The following is a 26,205-nucleotide window of genomic DNA, read 5'->3' as shown; positions in this document are numbered from 1 at the left end:
GTCCTTGATGGAACAATGAATTCTGAATTTTATCAGCAAATTAGAAAGGAAAATGTCAGGATATTTGTTTGTGAGCTCAATACCAAGAGGACATTGGTCATGATGAAGCAAAACAACAACAGAAAGCACACAAATCATTCTAAAAATAATAATTAAAAATAGATAGAATAAAGGTTTTACATTGGCCAAGTCAAATTCATGACCTTAATCCTAAAGAAATGGAAGTACCTGAAGGTAGAAGTTAACGGGAGTAAATCACTAACATAATAGAGTTGAAGCTGTTTTGTAGGGAGGAAGGAGCTAAAATTCCTCCTAACCAAAGTGCCAGACTATTAAAAAATGAACAGAAATGTTTAGGTAAAGTTATTGTCATACAAGGAGGTAACGCCAGATACTAAAAGCAAAGGTTCACTAATATTGCCGCTCACAGACGTGATATTAGTTAACTTTTCTAATTTAATAAATTACAAACTATAATATTATTTACTCATTTGATTGATTGGGTTCTGCTTATCTATTTTTAGGACTTTTGTGAAAATCTGATATAGTTTAGGTCACATTTATGCAGATATATAAAAAATTCTGAAGGTTTTACAAACTTTCAAGCACCACTTTGATTTTCCATTTCAATTCTCTAACTGGGCATATGGACATCATAGAAAGGTGCCCGATTCATAGGATCTCTATTAGCTATTAAAGAGAAATGCTAAAAAGCCTCTTTGGGATAGAGTAAGACTGTTCATGTACTACATGGTTGACCAAAACATTGATGAACGGGAAGACATAACAGGGGTTTCTATAAGTTGATAACCAGGTTGGCATTAATTTAAAAAGGTGCTGTGATTATTAGGACAACCCTTAAGATGTTTCAATTATCCTTCCTATTATTGAATATTATATTGGTGGTGGTATTGACTTGTACAGTTAGGTCCAGAAATATTTAGACAGTGACACAATTTTCGCGAGTTGGGCTCTGCATGCCACCACATTGGATTTGAAATGAAACCTCTACAACAGAATTCAAGTGCAGATTGTAACGTTTAATTTGAAGGTTTGAACAAAAATATCTGATAGAAATTGTAGAAATTGTACACATTTCTTTACAAACACTACACATTTTAGGAGGTCAAAAGTAATTGGACAAATTAACCAAACCCAAACAAAATATTTTTATTTTCAATATTTTGTTGCGAATCCTTTGGAGGCAATCACTGCCTTAAGTCTGGAACCCATGGACATCACCAAACGCTGGGTTTCCTCCTTCTTAATGCTTTGCCAGGCCTTTACAGCCGCAGCCTTCAGGTCTTGCTTGTTTGTGGGTCTTTCCGTCTTAAGTCTGGATTTGAGCAAGTGAAATGCATGCTCAATTGGGTTAAGATCTGATGATTGACTTGGCCATTGCAGAATGTTCCACTTTTTTGCACTCATGAACTCCTGGGTAGCTTTGGCTGTATGCTTGGGGTCATTGTCCATCTGTACTATGAAGCGCCGTCCGATCAACTTTGCGGCATTTGGCTGAATCTGGGCTGGAAGTATATCCCGGTACACTTCAGAATTCATCCGGCTACTCTTGTCTGCTGTTATGTCATCAATAAACACAAGTGACCCAGTGCCATTGAAAGCCATGCATGCCCATGCAATCACGTTGCCTCCACCATGTTTTACAGAGGATGTGGTGTGCCTTGGATCATGTGCCATTCCCTTTCTTCTCCAAACTTTTTTCTTCCCATCATTCTGGTACAGGTTGATCTTTGTCTCATCTGTCCATAGAATACTTTTCCAGAACTGAGCTGGCTTCATGAGGTGTTTTTCAGCAAATTTAACTCTGGCCTGTCTATTTTTGGAATTGATGAATGGTTTGCATCTAGATGTGAACCCTTTGTATTTACTTTCATGGAGTCTTCTCTTTACTGTTGACTTAGAGACAGATACACCTACTTCACTGAGAGTGTTCTGGACTTCAGTTGATGTTGTGAACAGGTTCTTCTTCACCCAAGAAAGTATGCGGCGATCATCCACCACTGTTGTCATCCATGGACGCCCAGGCCTTTTTGAGTTCCCAAGCTCACCAGTCAATTCCTTTTTTCTCAGAAAAACCCGACTGTTGATTTTGCTACTCCAAGCATGTCTGCTATCTCTCTGATGGATTTATTCTTTTTTTTCAGCCTCAGGATGTTCTGCTTCACCTCAATTGAGAGTTCCTTAGACCGCATGTTGTCTGGTCACAGCAACAGCTTCCAAATGCAAAACCACACACCTGTAATCAACCCCAGACCTTTTAACTACTTCATTGATTACAGGTTAACGAGGGAGAAGCCTTCAGAGTTAATTGCAGCCCTTAGAGTCCCTTGTCCAATTACTTTTGGTCCCTTGAAAAAGAGGAGGCTATGCATTACAGAGCCATGATTCCTAAACCCTTTCTCCGATTTGGATGTGAAAACTCTCATATTGCAGCTGGCAGTGTGCACTTTCAGCCCATATTATATATACAATTGTATTTCTGAACATGTTTTTGTAAACAGCTAAAATAACAAAACTTGTGTCACTGTCCAAATATTTCTGGACCTAACTGTGCTTACAATAGTTTTTTTATATTCTGCCTCTTCTCATAAATCAATATCTTTTGGCCTACAATTAATAAATATGAACATTTTCATGTGCCCAAAAACTGAAGCTGAATTATTGTGACATTTATGAATATGTTAACCAAACATAAAGGGGTTTTCCCATGAACAAAGTTCATTTTAAAGTTGATATTAATTAATAGATCTTTGAATAATAATTTCTATAATTGGATGTATTTAAAAACAATATTCCTGTGCTGACATACTTTTATATATATGTGCCCCTGCTTTGTACTGTGTAATGGATGTGTCTGACAGTACAGGGACATGGTCTGATCAAACAACATCTCCTGGGCAGGGGAGGAAGTAAAAGAGTATAGAGACATTACAGCATTAGATCACAGCTGTTCTTTCTTTGAGGTAAAGCATTTTCCTGCCTCTTTTGTTTTTTTTTAATGTTTTACCTCAAAGAAGGAATAATTTGTGAATCCGTGCTGTAATGTCTGTATACTGTTTTACTTCTTACACTGCCCAGGAGCTGTGTGTATGATCAGATCATGTCCCTGCACAGTCAGACACATCCATTACACAGTACATAGTATAGATACATTTTTTTTGTAAACACATCCCATTGTGAAAATTATTATATACTGTAAAATGATAGTTGTTCATGGGGAAACCTCTTTAACTGATAGAACGTGTAATATCTTTAGGATAATTTAAACAATATTTATTTTAGCTGCAATAATTACAACTTCAGTGCATGATAAATAATTATTCAATGGTGGTCACTAATTTGTACAAACAACATGTTTCTTTATGTTGATTTTTTTCTAATGGTAGAATGAGTTATATGTAATGTGCTCTCAGCAGGAAGCCAATTCATAATGCTTCAGTCCAGAGTAATGGAATATTCATGGCACTATTCAAATTGTGCAATATTAGTTTTCAAGTGTCTCTTACTGTATGTTCAAGGCTAATCCCTTTATAGTATTTTATGTTTGTACAGTGCATTTGTTCAATTTGAACTTATTACCTATGTTAAGAATAACAGCAGGTCCCTTCTGTCAGGTTTCTAATTCACCCATTTAATTACTGAGCTACAATACATACGCTGTTAAAAGAGTTCTCTGGTAATACACAAATGATGGTAAAATAAAGAGCATTGCAAGTGCTCACACTTCCTAACATCATCTTGTATATATTCAATTTAGTCTTAAAGTTCTAATCTCAAGTACCAATATTAGAGTGATGGTGGTATTGTCTATACAGTTTCATCTTTTCTATAAAGGCAAATACACAGTACAAAAGATGAGCCCTTGTGCACTGGCTTTATAAAGACAACAATCGTTCCTCCCAGATATCTCTAAGGTCTCTATAAAAAGGCAGAATTTCGACAGGATTCGTAAAAAGTTACTGATGCCCTTTTATAGATTGCTAGTGGGCCATTCCTGCCAAAAGTATCTGGCTTAAAGGGAACCAACCAGCAAGATTTTCATATTTAAAGTAAAGCCAGTGCTATACTGGCGCTAGGATGCTGAATCTAAGTATCTAAGTATACTTTTTGTTGAAAGACTGGATGATTTATTTCAGAAATATGTGAAAGTAAAGTTCCAGCAATGCACTGCTATTTGATTGACAGGTGCAACATGAAGGGAATATGTGGGTCGGGTTTTGCTATCTATTCCTGTCTACTTGCATGGCCTTACTCCCCCTGTTGCTGTCATAGACAACAATTCCGGTACAGGCAGACAGACAGGGTCAAGAAGAGATAGCAAGACTGAACCCACATATTCCCTTCCTGTTGCACTTGTCAATCAAATGCAGTGCATTGATGGAACGTTACTTGCATATATTTCTGAAATAAAACATCCAATCTCTGAACAAAAAGTATGGTTACATTCAATATCCTACCACCAGTATAGCACTGGCTTTACTTTATATATGAAAATCCTGATAGTTGGTTCTCTTTAACCAACTTTTTTCTAACATGTAATGTATGTGGTTCTTAAAGGGTTAAAGCTTTGCATATCACTTTTTACTAAAATGAGATCCTGTTCTCCTGCTAATGCTACTTTAATTTCTGATTGTTTAATACTAGGGATGATCGAATACCTCAAATATTTGGCTTCGCGAATATTTGCCGAATACGTTGCCGCTATTCGACTATTTGTGAATATTCGATGCGCAATGTAAGTCTATGGGAAACCCGAATAACAACTATTTGGAACTATTCGGGCTTCCCATAGACTTACATCGAATATTTGCATAGCGGTGACCTATCTGTCGGGTATTCGCGAAGTCGAATATTTGAGGTATTCGATCATCCCTATTTAATGCCCATTGCCCAGCAGACATGAAAAGTGTTTACAAGCTCTTTAATTAAGCTTGTAAGCACTGCACTCAAGCCAGATAGAATGGCTAGAATGCTCTGCTAGCGCTTCATGATAGCCAATTTCAACTTCACAGACTTTATTATACAGCAGAGGCAGAGCTGCCTCATATAGCAGAACCAGGAGCACACAATTTGGGCAAGTCACTAGAAAATGCCGCTGGACAGACAAGTCACTCAATCAGGACTGTCTTTTACCTCCAGTAATCAGAAATTTAGGAGGCTGAGAAACAATAATATATTGAAGATAGAAGATGTGACTAACCCCTTAAAGTGTGACTGTCATTTTACATTTTATTTCATAAATTTATAATACACAAAAAAAAGAAACTAATATAATCAGAGAAGTCTGCTTCTTTCTCCCCCTAGACTGATCTTTCATTCCCAATTCATCAGTAAAGTCTATAATATCTGTATTTGGTGAAATGAGAGATGGCTGTTGGTGTTCATAAAATTTTATGGAGGTGGGAGGCAGGAGGAGGGAAGTGCTAGAGGCGCAGACATTCTGCTGCAAGTTGTCCTGAAAAAACAATTACACTTCTCTGTTGAACCAATGGTCAACTGAGTAATGGTAAAATCTGTATTTGCTAAAGGTAGATTTAACCTGCAAATTGAGAAGTATGAGAATGAAAGCTAAGTCCAGGCTAAGAAGATATGAAAAAATATGATTTATGAAAAAAATAAAACTATGATCACTATTTAAGTGTATCTGAGCCAGATATTATATTGCATATATATTTCAACATATAGTATAGTAGCATGGTTGGTATATTGTGCTATATTATAACAGAAATTCTAACACTAAATGGTAAATCTACAGTACAGTAAGGTAAAATACAGTTTACAAGGGCATAAAAAAATTGGGAACTACCCCCAAAAATGTGTGTTCAGGGTGCAACAAACACATGTAAAAATATATACATATAAATTGTATGCACACTTGCACAAAAATATACACACGTGCACACATATACAGGTGTACACATAGATACATACAATGAACAGTTAAAAAAACATACTAACACTCGTGTATACAATTAGATGCAGTACATACATGCACAATACACTGCTGCCCACTGTGGCATACAGGACATGAAATTACTTAAGAATCAGGAAAGAATTTACTCTACTCTGAACAGTGTGAATAAAATAAATTATTACTAAATAAAATAGTGGATCTTTGAAATGGAAAAGAAGAAGCTTGGATTTCCTAAAGTAAAAATAACACGGTGTTTTACTACTATGGAAATCTCTTAATGTCAAAGAAACTTCACCCAATCCCCTCCCCTCAAAGAAAAAATCTAATTTTGAAAAGCCCGTAATTAACCAGATGATTCCATATAGAACACTCTTAGGGGTACTTTACACGCTGCGATATCGGTACCGATATTGCTAGCTAGCGTACTCGCCCCCGTCGGTTGTGCGTCACGGGCAAATTGCTGCCCGTGGCGCACAACAGCGCTAACACCCGTCACACTACTTACCTTCCCTGCGACGTCGCTGTTGCCTGTGAACCGCCTCCTTTCTAAGGGGGCGGTTCGTGCGGCGTCACATCGATGTCATATGGCAGCCGTCCAATAGCAGAGGAGGGGTGGAGATGAGCGTCTGGAACATGCCACCCATCTCCTTCCTTCTTTTCTGGTGGACGGAGGTAAGGAGATGTTCGTCGCTCCTGCGGCGTCACACATAGCGATGTGTGATGCCGCAGGAACGAGGAACAACATCGCTACTCACCAGACAACGATATTTGGTGTTTGAACGACCTCTCCAACACCAACGATTTTTACCACTTTTGCAATCGTTGAAGGTCGCTCGTACGTGTCACACGCTGCGATGTTGCTAACGACGCCGGATGTGTGTCACAAACACTGGGACCCCGACGATAAATCGTTAGCGATGTCGCAGCATGTAAAGCACTCCTAAGGTGTGCTAGCTGTTAATTGAACCCATTTTGAGCTATTTAGTGTAAATATAGTCTTATTAATGTCCAAGTGACCTCAACCTATGTGTCAAGGGGAGAATGGAGGGTAACCAACAGTGGCATTTGGGAGCCGTGTACGTATCTAATATTGAACTACTACAAAAAAGTAATATGTTTTTACAACATGCACACTGTGTGAGGTAGAAAGTTAAATTTATATTTTTGGATTATGGAGAATTTTCATTTGAAGTAAAAAAAAAAAAAATATGGCTTGCCCAGCTCACACTGCAGAAGGTAGAGGTCTATAAAACAGTTTTTGGTTTCAGGATTTGGGATTAGAAGCAAAATTAGCAATGAGTTTAATACTGCCCTTCTTGTTTGCAGGGTGTAAAGACTAAAGAAAGGCTATTATTATGCTTCTGTTCCAGAAATAAATCCCAGAAAAACTGATGAAAGGTTGCATTAAAGGATAGTTCGGATGCTGGATAAGCAACCCCAATCAAGTTCCAAAGAAATGCAAACTGTCCTGCAGGCTCAGGGTACATCAGTGTAAGCGTGAACTATCCTTTGACATTTGAATCATATGAGATGATAAGGCAGGAGACCCAAGAGGACCCAATTACTGACACAGAGACATAAAAAGACTACAGTTTGCCAAAATTAGTTAGAAAGTCAAAATCCTTCTGGGAAAGCATCTTGTGGATAGATAAGACCAAGTTACAGCTTTTTGGTAGTGCACATAATTCTACCATTTACCAAAAACAGAAAAAGGCCTACAAAGAAAAGAACACAGTACCTATAGTCAAATATGCTGGAGGTTCAAAGATGTTTTGGGGTTGTTTTGCTGCTTCTGGCACTTGGTGCCTTGACTGTGTGCCAAGCATCAGAAATCTGAAGATTACCAAAGAATTTTGGGTCACAATGTAGTGCCCTGTGACAGAAAGCTGGGTTTTCAATTTCAGGTCATGGGACTTCCAGCAGGATAATTACCCCAAACCTACTTAAAGAAGCCCCCAGAAATGGATGGAAACAAAGCACTGGAGAGTGCTGACGTGGCAGCAGTGAGTCCGGATCTAAAGCTGGTGTCACACACAGCGACAATGACAACGACATCGCTGCTACGTCACCATTTTCTGTGCCGTTGCAGCGACGTCCCGTCGCTGTCGCTGTGTGTGACATCCAGCAACGACCTGGCCCCTGCTGTGAGGTCGCCGGTCGTTGCTGAATGTCCGGCTTCATTTTTTGGTCGTCACTCTCCCGCTGTGACACACACATCGCTGTGTGTGACAGCGAGAGAGAGCGACGAAATGAAGCGAGCAGGGAGCAGGAGCCGGCGTCTGGCAGCTGCGGTAAGCTGTAACCAGCGTAAACATCGGGTAACCAAGGGAAGACCTTTCCCTGGTTACCCGATATTTACCTTCGTTACCAGCCTCCGCTCATGCTGCCAGCGCCGGCTCCTGCTCTGTGCACATGTGGCTGCAGTACACATCGGGTTAATTAACCCGATGTGTACTGTACCTAGGAGAGCAAGGAGCCAGCACTAAGCAGTGCGCGCGGCTCCCTGCTCTCTGCACTGTGACATGTAGCTGCAGCACACATCGGGTTAATTAACCCGATGTGTACTGTACCTAGGAGAGCAAGGAGCCAGCGCTAAGCGCGGCTCCCTGCTCTCTGCACATGTAGCGACGTTATGATCGCTGCTTCTGCTCTGTTTGACAGCTAAGCAGCGATCATAACAGCGACTTACAAGGTCGCTGTTACGTCACCGAAAATGGTGACGTAACAGCGACGTCGTTGTCGCTTAGTGTGAACCCAGCTTAAATCCCATTCAACATCAGAGAGATCTTAAAACTGCTGTTGGGAGAAGGTGTCCTTCAAATATCCTTCAAATATGAGAGACCTGAAGCAGTTTGTATAAGAAGAGTGATCCAAAATCCCAGTTGAGCAGTGTAAGAGGCTTGTTTATGGTTGTAGGAAGTGATTGATTGTAGTTATTTATCCCAAATGGTGTGCAACCAAAAATAAAGTTGAGGGTGCTAACAATTTTTTCCAGTCCATTTTTGGAGTTTTTCGTGAAATTATGTCCAATTTCCCTTTTTTCTCACTTTTTTTGTGTTGTTCTAATGCACACAAAAGGAAATCAATGTGTATAACAAAACATGCATAATTGCAATTATTTTCTGGGAAAACGACTTAATTTTCTGAAACAATTGTAAGGGTGTCAACACTTTCGGCTATGACTGCATCTCTATTTCATCTTTGATATTATAATGATTATCTAATGATATTATAGTAAATGGTCAAGAACAGTTCTGGTATTTAATAAGCTTACAACAACCTAAAAATGTTCAATGTGCTGAAGGAATAATATGTTAATACCATAATCTACTGCATGTTACATATAACGAAATAACAACTTTGCTCCATCACAATGGCGCAACATATCTCTATATAAAACATACTTGAAGCAATTTTGAAAAAAAAAATAGCATAAAGTAGTGGAAAGCAGAGGCGTTGCTCACCGCCAGTAATCAATTTGATTATTTCATTTTTCTTAGTGTCTTATTAAAATGTTTCCTGTAATGTCATTGATTTTGGTTACACTACAGTTTTTATGAGCTTTCAGCAACCTTAACAGGACTGCTGTAACCATTGAAAGATGAAAGGATAAGTATTGCATGCCATGCCTAAAATTCCCTACATTTTCTGATTTTATGTGGAACTTTGCTTTAACTATCTGGATATAGACACATGCAACTATCTCATTTGCTTTCATGAAATGACATCAATACTTCGTACTTCTAATAATAGCAATTTACTCAGGGTGTTAGGAGTTAGATGTTTAAAGAGCATTTTCTATGAATAATTTGTACTTCAAGGTTATTCAGAATGATAACTGTGAATGTTAAAGGGGAAGTCTACACACACACATATATATATATATATACATATATATGTATGTGTGTGTGTGTGTATATATATATACATATATATATGTACATGACACATAGAAGATAACCTTGAAGAGGAGCTATTATAAGGGATCCTAATGACTCTAAAGGGTACTTTACACGCTGCGACATCGCTAACGATTTATCGTCGTGGTCACGGTGTTTGTGACGCACATCCGGCGTCGTTAGTGATATCGCAGCGTGTGACACGTACGAGAGACCTTCAACGATCGCAAAAATGGTAAAAATCGATTGTTTTGGAGAGGTCGTTCAAACACCAAATATCGTTGTTTGGGCACTAGCGATGTTGTTCCTCGTTCCTGCGGCACCACACATCGCTATGTGTGACACCGCAGGAGCGACGAACATGTCCTTACCTCCGTCCACCGGCAATGAGGAAGGAAGGAGGTTGGCGGCATGTTCCAGCCGCTCATCTCCACCCCTCCTCTGCTATTTCACGGCTGCCGTGTGACGTTGCTGTGATGCCGCACAAACTGCCCCCTTAGAAAGGAGGCGGTTTGCCGGCCAGAGCGACGTCGCAGGGACGGTAAGTCCATGTGACGGGTGTTAGCGATGTTGTGCGCCACGGGCAGCGATTTGCCCGTGACGCACAACTGACGGGGGCGGGTACGCTCACTAGCAATATCGGTACCGATATTGCAGCGTGTAAAGTACCCTTAAGAATAAGGGAGCACATCATCCTTCCTGGCCACGAAGAGGAAGGAGCCATGAGGGGGATTTCCTGGCTTTATGGAGGACTGCTACCTCTATCCCACTATCCAAGTCTGAGCTATATAATCTTCATTAAAGGAGCCTAACTGACTCGAAAAATAAGGGAGCTAATCATCCTGGCCATCAAAAGGCAGGAGCCACGAGAATGATTATCTTGATTTATGCATGACCAGTACCCCATCCCATCATAAAAGTCTGAGCTATATAACCTTCAGTAAAGGATCCTAACTGATTCTAAGGGTACCTTCACACTTTAGCGATGCAGCAGCGATCCGACCCCCGATCTGACCTGGTCAGGATCGCTGCTGCATCGCTACATGGTCGCTGGAGAGCTGTCAAACAGGCAGATCTCACCAGCGACCAGTGACCAGCCCCCAGCCAGCAGCGACGTGCAAGCGACGCTGCGCTTGCATGGAGCCGGCGTCTGGAAGCTGCGGACACTGGTAACTAAGGTAAACATCGGGTATGGTTACCCGATGTTTACCTTAGTTACCAGCACACACCGCTTAGCTTAGCGTGTGCAGGGAGCAGGAGCCGGCACTGGCAGCGTGAGAGCTGCGGAGGCTGGTAATGAAGGTAAATATCGGGTAACCACCTTGGTTACCCGATGTTTACCTCGGTTACAGCTTACCGCAGGCTGTCGGACGCCGGCTCCTGCTCCCTGCACATTCAGGATTGTTGCTCTCTCGCTGTCACACACAGCAATGTGTGCTTATCAGCGGGAGAGCAACAATAAAAAAACAAACCAGGGCTGTGTGTAAGGAGCAGCGATCTCACAGCAGGGGCCAGATCGCTGCTCAATGTCACACACAGCGAGATCGCTGATGAGGTCACAAAAAACGTGACTCAGCAGCGATCTCAGTAGCGATCTCGCTGTGTGTGAAGTACCCCTAACAATAAGGGAGCTAATCATCCTGGCCTCCAAAAGAAAGAAACCACAATAAGGATTATCTGGCTTTACACACGACCACTACCTCAATCCCACCATCCAGATCTGAGCTATATAATCTTCAGTAAAGGATCCTAACTGATTCTAATAATAAGGGAGCTCATCATCGTGGCCACCAAGAGGCAGGAGCCATGAGAGGAATTATCTGGCTTTATGGAGGCCACTACCTCCACTACCTAAATCCCACCATCCAAGTCTGAGCTATATAATCTTCAGTAAAGGATCCTGTTTCGAAGAATAAGGGAGCTAATCATCCTGGCCACCACAAGGAAGAAGCCACGAGAAGGATTATCTGACTTTATGCTCGACCAATACCTCAATCCCACCATCCTAGTCTGAGTTATATAATCTTCAGTAAAGGATCCTAACTAATTCTAAAGAATAAGGGAGCTAATCATCCTGGCTACCAAAAGAAAGGAGCCACAATAAGGATTATCTGGCTTTAGACACGACCACTACCTCAATCCCACCATCCATAACTGAGGTATATAATCTTCAGTAAAGGACCTAACTCTTTGTAGAAGAATATTTCTTTACCTTTTAAATAAAGCCAAATTTACTAGAGGTAAATTTCCTGCACGCCAGTTGCTGATATAATATGATAACATCCTACTAGGCCAGATCAGAACATGCTCAGCTTTTTGTTGCTTATATCTGTTACTAATGAAAATAATGGGAAGTATGAGTCTAATATTAGTCTTAGTGGCCAGTGTGAAATTAGGAAGATTTATTATTCTAATTCAGCCTTAACAAAAACAGTCAGCGTTAATTACGGTGAAGACGTTTATTATGTTCTGAGGTCTCTCCAGACCCCAAATTATAATAGACAACAAGTAAGGAAGTTTGCAGCACCTTTGGTAGAATCAAGGGAATAGGGACGCAAGTTAGGTCCAAGGAATCCACTTGGTATCTGTAATGTATCCAAAACAAAGGACAGCATCCCAGGGGTATTTTGTTTAGTCTTTATTACATCAAATGTATGCTACGTTTTGCCCTATAAATGGCCTATATTAAACACTTGAGGTCATGTGGGCTTGTGAAGCACATTAATGATGCCCATGTGGCCTCAGCACCAGAAGAATAAAGTCTGCTTTACATGTGTCAATTTCTCGTGCAATCGCATTTGCGGTCGCACCCTCCCTCATCATTTGTGCGGCACGGGCAATTTGTTGCCCGTGTCGCACAATGCTGTAACCCACCGTCACACATACTTACCTTCCAAATGACCTCACTGTGGGCAGCGAACATCCACTTCCTGAAGGGGGAGGGATGTTCGGCGTCACAGCGATGTCACACAGCGGCCGGCCAATAAAAGCGGAGGGGCGGAGATGAGCGGGACATAAACATCCCGCCCACCTCCTTCCTTCCGAATTGCCAGCAGCCGCAGGTAATCTGTGTTCACCGTTCCCGGGGTGTCACACGGAGCGATGTGTGCTGCCTCGGGAACAATGAACAACCAGACGTTCAATTTTTAGAAAATGAGCGACGTGTCAGCGATGAACGAGAAGGTGAGTATTTCTGCTCATTCACCGTCGCACGTAGCTGTCACACGCTACGATATCACTAACTATGCCGGATGTGCGTCACTTACGACATGACCCCGCCGACATCTCATTAGATATATCGTAGCATGTAAAGCCCACTTTAAACCCACATGGAAGACCAGGGAGCGGTGGCGGCATCATAAGGAGTCAAGTGAGAGCTTAAGACAGGCGAGTATAATTATACAATATTTTGATATATAACATATATATAGGTTTTATAGAATTTAGATATAATTATTCAACAATTATAGATTAGAACCTGTTTGTCTTTGGGTTGTTTCAATCCCTTTAGGGGCAACAAAAACATCCAGCAAAATGAGGTCCACTTATTCACCATATTGCTGGATTCATGTGAATCGAACCCAAAAAAGTTCAGGTTTCACAAATTCCTATATTTTTGCAAAATTTTATACAAATTTGATTTGTTAAGAATTAATTGGATCATCTCTCCAGATGACACTTTCCTTTTGTCAAAAGATATAATAAAATTAATGAAGCTTGTTTTGTATGTGGTAAAGATTCAAGGCTGGCACGGTGGCTCAGTGGTTAGCACAGCAGTCTTGCAGCGCTGGGGTTCCGGGTTCAAATCTCACCAAGAACACCATCTGCAAGGAGTTTAAATGTTCTTCCTGTGTTTGTGTGGGTTTCTTCCGGGTTCTCCAGTTTTCTCCCACACTCCAAAAACATATTGATAGGGACTTTAGATTGTGAGCCCCAATGGGGACAGTGTTGCTGATGTATGTAGAGCGCTGTGGGATTAATAGCGCTATGTAAGTGAATAAATATTATTAATATAAATCTTTAGACCAGTGACCGCTGTAGGGGAAATTGGTGTGAAACGGATCTTTAACAATTGCACTTATATTTTAAAGGGCATTGTCTGAAATTACAGGACTATATTTTTTAAATCTAATTATTTATAGAAATACTTAGAGGCAAATTATATTCTACAAGTCAAAAAAACAGCATTATAGGTGATCAGATGTGGATTTTTTTGTATTACGGTATTTGACCACATGGTTTGAGCTTCTTTATGTAAGATGGAACTGAAAATCTCAACAGCAATGCAACATTAAAATGAATTTCTCATGATTTCTAGTCTTGTTCATATATTTATCATTAGTTTTATTCTTCTGATTTTGTGTTCTGTAAGCTTCCACACATTTTCAGCTTTCTGTCTGAATGTTTGTACTAAATATTGATCTCTTCCCACTGATCAGTTCCTGCTGCTCGCTGCGCCGCTTGTTGAGGACTTTTTAGCACAGGAGGTGGCATTGATGGGGAGGTTAAAAATGCAGAACTGGTTGCAGAGAGGAAGTTCAAACCAGTAAATGCAATTACAGAAATTGTCAGGAGTAATGTTACTGGAAACATAGTGAACACTTGGATTATAACTTTGGCAGACATGGTAGGAGCAAATTCAGCAAATGAATGTAATCATATTCTTTGTAAACATATATAACTAGATAAAATATGAAGTTTCGATGACAATGGAGCCAAAGGATTAAAAATCATGTTATACTCAGATGTTATTTTTATGTATGTATATGTATATATACACATACACCTAAACCCACATAGTCAAAGGCGACTCAAGAGTATCATTAGTCTACGACTGTAAGTCATTACGTCTAGATGATTAACCCAAAAACACAGTCTTCATCATTTTGTAACTGAAGTTCACTTTGGAGCCAAATCATATGATTACAGGATGTACATCCAACAAATACAGCTCAATTTGATCTGCCAAGTTAAATAATTGAGGAAATGAGTGAGGAAAGTTATTTACTATAGGCCTGATAGGTAAACAATGGGATTTAGGTTGGACGCTCTGGAAGTCCTTGCCCCTATGGAAGATGAGCCAAACTTGAAAAGCTCTGATCTAAGCTTCCAGAATGTTCATTAGATTTTATTTTGCTTGTTGCTATTATTGAAACATGAGACTATAAAGTATTATACTGGGCAGCGATTTCTACCTAAAATTAGATTTTTTTTTTGTTACTTCTTTATGGTTTTTTGAAACATTCTAAACAGAAAATTCTGTAATAAAGGATCAAATACATTAAAATCTGCAAAAAAATGCATCTTCAAGGATGTTATTTTCATGGCTAATTATTTTTGTGTTATAATTAAGTCTATAGTGCTATGTAAAATGCACTACACACAATGCAGTTGATTTAGCCATGTTGGTGCTCCAGTAAGTTTGGTATATCATTTTTTCTTGCTATTTCCCATATTACCATGTTTCCCCAAAAATAAGACATGGTCTTATATTATTTTTTGCTCCAAAACGACACTGGGGCTTATTTTTGGGGTAGGTCTTATTTTTGAGGAAACACGGCTATTCCCTATGTACTGCTAAGTTTACTCCAAAAAAAAGGCAGACACCCCCCAGGAGAATCACAATTACCAGACCCTGGACATGTAGAGTTGGCAAATGAATGGGCTCCTCTCATATACAGATCTGCATCACTGTCAGGTTTCCCTGTGTTCCACAGCAGTTGGTCCACCTGCTGACTGGAAGCAGTATCACTTGTACAGAGTTAGTGAGAGTGGAGTGATACTGTCACCCGATGTGTGTGAGAGTGGAGTAATACTGCGATCTGGTGTGTGTGTGTGTGTGTGTGTGTGTGTGTGTGTGTTTGACAGCAGAATGATACTGTGATTGGATGTATGTGTGTGTGAGAGCGGAGTGGTACTATGACTTGATGTGTGTGTATGTGAGCACAATAGCGAGGAACCGCAAGCCAACACAAGTCTCTGTGAGAGAGCCCATCCACCATTGGCATTTGCTGGCTGCAGTTGTTCAGTGAGTACGATTTTTTGAGGGGGCTGTATGCATTTTTTAGTGCAGTCTACTCTGTTTTGGGGCTGTCTTCTCTCTTTTGGGGGTGTCTCCTCTCTTTAATGAATTATCCAGCTGTATTCTTTCACTTTATATCTGCCTGGACACTTCCTTACTGAACCGCAAAAGGGGCTTATTTTTAGAGTAGGCTTATATTTTAAGCATACTCCAAAAAAGGTCAACACTTCCTGCTAGGTTTCATTTTTGAGGTACTTGTACTTTTTCACATTCTGTACTTCTATAAATTCTGGCTGGTGATCGGTTCACGCAGCTGGTTTTGAATGCCCTATTATTTTGATGGCTGGACCATATATGACAAGTTTTTTTGTTTTGGGATTTTTGCTCCCCCAATTTACCTTTTGTGTCTCCCTTATTTCCTCATAGACTGTACACTTATAGGCAGGGCCCTCCCTCCCCAAGGTATCTGTTGAATTTTGTTATTTTGTAATGTCTGATATTGTCTGTATATGTCCCCTCTGAATTGTAAAGTGCTGCGGAATATGTTGGCGCTATAGAAATAAAAATTATTATTATTTTTGAGGTAGATCTTATTTTAAGGGAAACACAAAAATTAATCTGTTGTTGGCTATGGATATATGACCAAATTAAATATACATAAAGATTATATATATGTGTGGCACATAGTTATGAGCCTAGACTAGTGCATATGTATAAAAGAACAGCTTATAACTACCCACAGAAGTGTTGTGATTGACACTCTACATGTCCGGGCTCTGGTGAGGGTAGATGCTAGATACTTCAAAAAAATAACTGAATTAAAGGATGCTACAAATGTAACCAAATAAAAAAAATCCTACCAAAATTTTTGTAAAAAACATGTACACGTCAAAGCCCTTATGGACATTTTTTTGCTTCATGCATGATGACTAACTCAAAAAACAAAGGCTTCGATTCATCAAGGTATGATCTGCTGGATTTCTGACGTTTCTGTTTCTGACGCACACAGCAAGAATAGTTTAAAGCTTCAGAAAAGTAATTTAGATGAATAAATTAAAATAATTAAAGAACAGCTAAACCTAAACTAAAATTAGATTTCACATTGCAATATAATATGAGAAGTGATACGGATGTACTAAATTCTATATTCTAACTGCAATCTGAGTTAGGCAAATGTCCAGTCAAGGCAAAAAATAGTCACACAATGTACACCTTTAATCTTCTATATAATCTTAGGGTGAATTTTCACTATTTATGTCATTTTAGTTCCAATATTCGGTGCTGAATAATTTTGTTGCTATTGAAACAAATTTACTGCAATCTCACATTAGCAACACCTAATAGAGCAATATATTTTTTTTCTTCTTAACCAGGTCATTTTCACCACGCATCTCAGGATAAAATGTGCCTTAACACTAGAAGTCCCAGAGAGGGGTCATTTAACATTTCTACCTTTGGAACCCAGAGACGGGTCAAATGACCTTAAGGATTTTAGCTAACACTCTATAATCACCGTCTTTTGTTCTGTAATGAAGGCCATTACTGTCCCACCACAGGAGGTTGTTGTTTTCCATTGAGTTTAGCCATTTAGTTTCTAGTTAGTTCTATTCAATTTATTGTATTGGGCCATTTGACCCTCTTTCGGGACTTCAGGGGGGAGCTCGAAATTTCTGGGACTTCTAGTGTTAAGCTAAGGAGCATCCGGATTTCTAATGACTACTTTAGTTCAGGGTTCCTGGGGCTGGGCTTCCCATCCTTATTTTGACGCAGAACACAGTTTCCTGTGTTGGCACATTACAGAATCAGTGACTGAGGGGGTCATTTGCTTGCTAATATAAGTGCTTAAAGAGGACCAACCACCAGGATTTTCATACATAAACCAAACCCAGTGCTATATTGGCACTATCATGCTGATTCTAATCATACCTTTAGTTGTGAGATCGGATGTATACTTTCTGAAATACAGGCAAGTAAAGCTAGTGAAATGCACTGTTATTTGATTGATAGGTGCTGCAGAATATCTAATATGTGGGTCGGGTTCTGCTAGTTTTTCCCGCCCCTGTCTGCCCGCCTGTCTTTCCTCCCCCTCTCTCTGTTATTACAGAGAGAGGAAAAATGGAGGAAAGACAGGGAGAGGAAGGACAGGCAGGCAGACAGGGTAGGAATAAGTAGCAAAACCCGACTCACCTATTAGGTATTCCATTGCACCTCATCAAATAACAGGGCATTGCACAAACTTTACTTGCCTGTATTTCTGAAAATATACATCCGATCTCACAAGTAAAGATATTTATAGAATCAGCATGATAGTGCCAGGATAGCACTTGTTTTACTTTATATAGAAAAATCCAAATGGTTGGACCTCTTTAAGCCAGCCTTCTTCTATGAAGCATAGACAAAGGAGGTGGCTAGCTTAACAATTGAAATTACCAGATGTCCAGACCCTTCACTACTGTTCCGATTCAAGGAGAAAGCTAGTTATACATAAAATGGTGCTCAAAAAGAGGTTTTAAAAATATTCAGAACAAAATTATTTAATTATTATTGTTTTAAGTAGGTTACAAAAAATAAAAAGGTGTCTCTCGCTTTCCCCAAAAGTAGTCTACATATTTAGTATATCATTGCCAAGTATACCCTACTGCCAATCTAAATGGCCTGGATTATAAATTAATATTTTTACAATAAATTTCAAAGTGTAAATTAAAACTATTATTTTTAAAAACTGGTTGTGCTTTCAGGTTTTACGATAAATTGGTTGATGCAGGACCTTACTCCATCCATCTATCTATCCAATGTGCGGTGAATGCCTTATAACCATATGTATGTATTTTGTTCTTATATTGGGCATTGTAAGACATGCAAAAAAAATTTCTTCCATTACACGGAAAGAGTATGTAGCTGTCAGAAGTCGTCTGGAAAATTCCTTGCAAATTGTGAGATGCTTTTATCCGTACGTCACATTTTTCAGACATATAGGATGTCTAGAAACCATTTTGAATATATCCTCAGAGAGAATCCTGTAATCATAGCAATATAGATTCTCCTGATTACCTGAAAATCAAATGGGAGGGAAGAGGAGCCACATAATAATACATGTGTTCCTCATAGTTTCTATGATTGTTGATCATTACAAGAGAATGGACAGATGGGCTATGAATACTATGGGATTCTGGCAGCACTATATTTTGCTCACAAGTGCATGCATTTATATTTAGAATACAACCGTGTCTGATGACAGAGCCATTTGCTTGTATGTGTATTGTTTACTGAATTCTCTACAATGTAATGAAAGTCTGTGTATTTTTATGTGTAAAGAAAGCTGTTGACGTCTACACGCTACAATTCTTCTGGCATCTTTACTTTTTGCTAAAAGCAAGAAAACAAAGCGTTGTGCATGTCTGACTTCTATGTATTCTAATTATAAATTGACGGTGTAAGAATGTTACATTATTCAATTAAGACTTAATCATTGCAATACATCCTAAGTCTATCCTACTCTATGTAGGGGGGTAGTTATGGGGATTAAGCATTAACCCCTTGGCAATTTTTCACGTTTATTTTTCCTCCCCTTCTTCCAAGAGCCATAACTTTCAGATTTTTCCATCAATATTGCCATGGGCTTAGTTTTTTGCAGACCAAATTGTACTTTTGAATTAAATCATTAGTTTTACCATGTATTGTACTGTAACATGAGAAAAAAATACCAAGTGCGGTGAAAGTGCAAAAAAAAAGGCAATTTCACGATTGTTTTGGGTGTCTTATTTGCCACGTTCATTATATGGTAAAACTGACATGTCAGTATGATGCCTCATGTTGGTACGAATTCGTAGATACCGAACTTGTATAGCTGCACATGTCAATTGATCGGATGTTTGCTGCGCAGTAATCCGGGGAGGTGACTTTGGATGAATATATATGTTCAAGGTCATGAAGGGGTTAACGAATGACTTACAATCTATGTCCATAAAGGAATTTAGGTGATGATCTCAAATGTTTTAGTCAACAGTTTCATACTCTTCCTAGTTGTAATATTTAGTATTTATCCAAACTTGTTTTAGTATTTAAATCATTTGAATAATACTGTATTTATACCATGACTAAGGACAGTTTTATGTCCGAAACGCGTCATTTATTCACCTTGATATAATATTTTTAAAGATGTACCTGGTACCTTTTAAACAATACTAATAAATTGTTGAGGTTTTATATCGAAATCAACTGGACACCTTTGTTTGCTGTGATTGCATGTGCTCTGGGCTCATAGGCCACCGGCCCAGTTATATCACTTTTTTCAGCCAGCCCAGTGATACTCTCATATCAACAAAGAGCACCTCTGCAAGTCAAGCAGCAGATTGTTGCGGCAGTCACTATGCAAAAGTAACAATACAGAACCCTATGTGCTGCAGCTGGATCACTTATGAGTCTCAGATGTGTAAGTATGCAACCCAGGTCAACACACAATCACACAATCAGCCATTTTTAAGTGTTGTGTGGCTACCATTGTTCACACTTGTTTTTTTCAACAGTCAAAGCAATTCTGTTAAATAACACATACATGCATAGTGTTACTTGTGTGCTGGCCCAGCTGACTCTCTTACAGCTCATAATAAGCTAAGGATTGTTGGCCATGTCAACGGAGGAAGTGGAGCACTTACAAGATTAAGAGGTCTATTAGAGCCAGATCCTAATTACACCCTTCAGATCTAAGTACTTCTCAACCAAGTCCTAGTGCAGTAAACTTTGCTGCCTACTCAGACATGGTGACATATCGTCTGTGTGAAGTCTGCTTGGTATGCTGCCTCGACTCTGTGGTTGTTGCCACCTTACTGTTCCTGGACCTGGTAGACCATGCTCTGAACCATCTAACGTGCCTGGCTGTTCCTTGTCTGCCTAAAGAACCCTAATATGTCAATTGCTAATCTAAAAAATAAAATAAAGTGGAAAGAAAAAACATTTGTCACACATGTTGTATATGTTTTAGTTGTATATGACCAATGAACTAAAATGCTGCAAATTACTTTACATTTTACAAGAACGAAGCATTTTAATAATTGGTGGGGGTGAAGCATAGTATGTAAAGTTAAATTTGAGGTGGGGGGAGTAAAATTAGAATCTTCACTAGCTCAAGAAAAGGCTGTTATCTTTAAATCCGATTTCCATCTATTTATATAAATTAGATCACAAAATATAAAAACAATATATTTTGGGGAATCCAGGAATTATGATCCACTAAGAAGGAGTAACAAGCAATATGACCCTTCAGCCTCATGATGCCCAATGTTGACGTGAGCAACTGACAGTGATTTTTTAGCATTATAAAATTTGTCTGACCTTATAATTATCAGTATAATTATTAAGAGTAATGGTGAGAAAATTATATTGGGAAGAGTAGCAAAGGGTTTTTTTTAATGATAGGAATAACTAGTAAAATATGACTTCATAAAATATACTGATCGTACTGCTCTGTTCTTTGGACATCCTCTTCATACTCTTACTTTGGATAACCCCTTAAAAAATACAAGGTCTTGTCAGACTTTCAGAGATGATCTAACCGTGGTTGGACATGGGAATCTTTATGATCGCATGTTAAAAATAGGGAAACTGTTGTTTAAATGGAATCTGTAAGCAGGTTTTTGCTATGTAATCTAAAGGCAGCATGAGGTATGGGCTTAGGCACTGATTTCAGAGATTTGGGACATATTAATCTGAGTGCTGCTGTTTCAATACAATGGTGTTTAATCAGCAGGAGATTAACATTATCAGACTAGGTGTCCATGTGCTTCCTGGTCCAAGCATGCCCCCAGCAATGATTAGCAGCTCACTGTCAATATACAATGCACATAAAAAGCTGTGGTGTTGGCGGGGTTAGCTTCCTGAGCTCTGCTACTTCTACAAATTTTGAATGTATCATGAAGCCGTACCAGTAAACTAAGTGACACATAGCTGGAATCAGAGCCTTTTTCATACATCATGCTGCTCTCAGATAGGATAACAAAAACCTGGTGACAGATTCCCTTTAAAGATGGATTTGTTAGTGCTGCATGAAAACCTCTAACTTTAACAACATTTCAAATCTATACAAAAAAACCCAAACAGTTTAACAAATATTTTTTTTTTATAATGCTACTAATAATTATTAATTCTACAGGTTTCCCTTGGAAAAACAAAACCCAGCACTATGAATGCAATTGTCACCAACTCTCAGAAAATGCACTACTCTCTTCTCTTCTTACAAGAAACCAGCAGGATTTCAGTTTAACACCTGAATCACACATTTCTGGCAAGGTTTTTTTGGCAATTTTTGATGAAGTTTTTAAAGCCAAAGTCAGGAGTTGATAGAAAAAGAGTATAAAAACATTGTTTTGTTTTTTAGTTTAAAAGAAAAAAAAAAAAAAAAACCCAAACTTTAACTTTTGCTTGATTCACTCTTGGCTTGGGCTCATAATATGATAAAATTGTATCAAAAACGGCCACAAAAACTGCCACAAAAACAGCCTTTTACATGCAAGGACAATATGTAGGTGCTGACCGTGCAATTTTTAAAGCCTGAGATTTTATCTTTAGGCATGATAGTGCCTATTGAAATCAATCATCAATAACTGCTAAGTTTATCTCAGCCATATGCAAAAGGTTGTCTAATCAAAAAAGACTTTGAGTGAAACAAAGAAAAAAGTAGTGTCGCAATATATATATATAGCATATCACAATGGAGAATTCACTCCTCACATTTTTCTAAAAAATGTATTATATCTTTTCACAAGAGAACACTGATGATATGACTTTTTGATACAATGAAATGTAGTCAGTGTTCAGCTTGTATAATACTGTTAATTTGGTGCCCTCTAATTAACTCAACCCACACCCATTAATGCCTAAACTGCTGGCGCCATATCTGGGTACACCCCTAATTGAAAATGGCCAAATTTTGCTTAATTAGCCATTTTTCCCCCCAGGTGTCATGCGACTCATTAGTGATACAAGGTCTCAGGTGTGAATAGGGAGCAGGTGTGTTAAAATTTGTTGTTCACACACTCTCTCATACTGGTCACTGTAAGTTCAACATGGCTCTTCATGGCAAAGAATTTTCGAAAGGTCTGAAAAAAAAAAATTGTTTCTCTGCATAAAGATGGCTTAGGCTATAAGAAGATTGGCAACACTGTGAGACTGAGTTGCAGCATGGTGGCCAAGATTATACAGCGATCTAACAAGACAGGTGCCCTCAGAAGAGGCCTCAGCATGTTCGAAGAAGAAGTTGAGTGCAAATGCTCAGCGTCACATCCAAAGTCTTTTCAGAATAGATAATAGATAAATATGAGTGCTGCCAGCATTGCTGCAGAGGTGAAAGGGGTGGGGGGGGTCATCCTTTCAGTGCTCAGATCATATGCCGCCCACTGCATCAAATTAGTCTGCATGGCTGTTGATCCAGAAGGAAGCCTCTTGTAAAGATGATGCACAAGAAAGCCTGCAAACAGTTTGCTGACGACTAGTGGACTAAGGATATGGATTATTGGAACCATGTCCTGTGGTCTGATAAGACTAATATAAACTTATTTGGCTCAGATGATGTCAAGCGTGTGTGGCAACAACCAGGTGAGGAGTAAAAAGACAAGTATGTCCTGCCTACAGTCAAGAATGGTGATGGGAGTGTCCTGGTTTGGTGCTGCTGACTTCTGGGAGCTACAGTTCAGTGAGGGAACCATGTATGCCAACATGTACTGTAACATACTGAACCAGAGCCTGATCCCCTTTCTTTGGAAACTGGTTAATGGGGCAATATTCCCGACATGATAACTAGCCCAAACACACCTCTAAGATGACCACCGCCTTGCTAAAGAAACTGAGAATAAAGGTGCTGTATTGGCCAAGCATGTCTCCACACCTAAACCTTATCGAGCATCTATGGGGCATAGTCAAACGGAAAGTGGAGTGCAAGATCTCTAACATTCATCAGCTTTGTCATGTCATCAAGGAGGATGGAAAAGAATCCAGCGGCTCCTGTGAAGAACTAGTAAAATCCATGCCAAAGAGAGTTAAGGCAGTGTTTGAAAATAATGGTGGCCACACAAAATATTGACACTTTGGGCACAATTTGGCTATTTTCACTTAGGGGTGTTGTCACTTTTGTTGCCAGCAGTTTTGACATTAATGGCTGTGTGTTGAGTTATTTGGAGGGCACATCAAATTTACATTGTTATACAAGCTGTACACTGACTATTGTATATTGTATCAAAGTGTCATATCTTCAGTGCTGTCCCATGAAAATATATGATAAAATATTTACAAAATGTAAATATGTGTGCTTACTTTTGTGATATACTGTGTACATAGCGTGTATATATATATATATGCTGTATCTTTATGCAGTGTCAAAAATCTTACAGATCCAGCAAAGTGGATGGGTTTTATAGAAGTCTCCTGCCCACTGTGCTTCTTTTTTACTCATCGTAAACCAACCTGCAGTGCATGTCTCAAATGTGCAACAGGTCAACTTCTGTTGCAGGTATGCTGAGTTCTCTGCAGATTTACCCCACAGACATGCATTACATTCAGATAACACACAAATACAAATGCACATGTATGTGCTGCGGTATGCATTATACACACATGTAATCCATAGCTAAATATATCAATGTTTTGTCAAAGCCACCTACCAGGAAATATCAAAAACAAAGTAGTTCTGTTTAGAAAAAGGCATACCAAAAATAGAGACAAAAAATACAGCATCAAACATGTGATAAAAATGCATGTAAAAAAATGCAAGAAAACTCTGGAACATGAAAAACTCACTAATGGGAACATAGCCTAAATCCAGCCTTTTCTGGTTCCCTACTGGTTGCTGATTTCCTTTGATTAAATGGAAATACCACCCAAATGCTGGCTGAAGCATGTGAGTGATTAGCTGCTTAGGGATTTCACGAAATTCCGTGAACATCAAGTTAGAACCAGAAAGCAGAAACCAGCTTGAGCAGCACCAGAATGGGAGCAGTGGTGGATTGGTGGAAGAATTACTCCCCAGTGAAAATTAATTTTGGGATCCAGTAAACGTATGTGCAATCTCAACGGAAGAGGATAGTAAGCAGCGGCCAGACACCTCTGGTAACAGCTAATCCCTCCCAAAAATAAAGGTTTCTTCTTTTCACCAACATAACCTGATCGGGAAAATCTAGAGTCCCCTTTTCTCAAATCATATTCAGCCAGTAACGTTGGCAGCTTTAGATGACTTCTATGAGTATCGGCACCTTTATTAGGCCGTTAGAGGGAACCTGTCAGGTGCAATATGCATCCAGAACCACGAGCAATTCTGGGTGCATATTGCTAATTCCTGTCTAACCGTCCCTGTGTCTAGTAGCATAGGTAAAGAGATCTTTAGAAAACGTATTTCTAAAGATCCTTCATTATATGCTAATGAGGCTAGCGCCCAATGCTGGAGTTCGACTCAGTGTGCATGATCCCCGGACTGCAGGTCATGTGCACTATGAAGCTGGGTGTACGCCTCCTGGCTTCAAACTGGTGTAGGGTGCACTGACCTTATGCCCGGCGTTCTGAGTTGATGCAATGGACATAGGTACGCGCATCACTGCCGATGATATCACTAAGCAATGGGCATTGAATAACATGATAGCACACCCCTGTGGGCAAGCTACCATGCTAAGAGGGCAGAATGAGCGCAGGAACTCACTCCCTTGCGTCTAGTCCCTGAGCTCATTAGCATATCATAAAGGATATTTAGAAATACTTTTTCTAAAGGTCTCTTTATGTATGCTACTAGATACAGGGACAGTTAGGCAGGGATTAGCAATATGCACGTAGAACTGCTCATGGTTCTGGGTGAATATTTTACCTGACAGGTTCCCTTTACAGATGGGGCATACTTGAAAAGGCAAAAACTAATATAACAGTTTCATTTCAGGTGTAAAAGAAAGGTATTTAGATCTGAGCATGAATAATTTTAATTTTGGATTGGTCATGATATCGCTAAACCTAAACAACTATAATTTACAGACTCACACCCTATTGACCTTGCTGACGGAACGCTACAGTATATTATATGTGAAACAAAAGAATTCTTGTATTAAATTAATGGAAAAAACATGTCAAACAAAATACACAGAATTTTCCTATTATGAAACATTGATGGTTATAAACAAGTAAACAATGATGGAGTTTTACATTAAAATGAGTTTTATTATGTCTCTATTCTGATAATCTGAGTCGTGGGCACTGCCACCAAATTGGATATTTGAGCCAGAAAGTGTTATGTTGCTAGATTGTTTAGTCATAATGATATATACAGAAACTGACACAAACAAAGACAAGTACAGCTTTCGAGGTTACAGAGAGGGGTGTAT

The 26,205-nt window shown here is 39.3% G+C and overlaps 1 protein-coding gene across 3 annotated transcripts in view; it reads right to left on the bottom strand.

Annotated features, from left to right (window-relative positions):
• Positions 1-26,205, bottom strand: part of EFNA5 (ephrin A5) — a 604,022-nt gene that overhangs the window by 26,261 nt on the left and 551,556 nt on the right. The window lies entirely within an intron of this gene.

The sequence above is a fragment of the Anomaloglossus baeobatrachus genome, chromosome 1, assembly GCF_048569485.1.
Source record: "Anomaloglossus baeobatrachus isolate aAnoBae1 chromosome 1, aAnoBae1.hap1, whole genome shotgun sequence".
In the NCBI taxonomy this organism is placed as follows: domain Eukaryota; kingdom Metazoa; phylum Chordata; class Amphibia; order Anura; family Aromobatidae; genus Anomaloglossus; species Anomaloglossus baeobatrachus.
The sequence above is the reverse complement of the archived record's forward strand: the minus strand, read 5'-3'. Positions and strand labels throughout refer to the sequence as shown.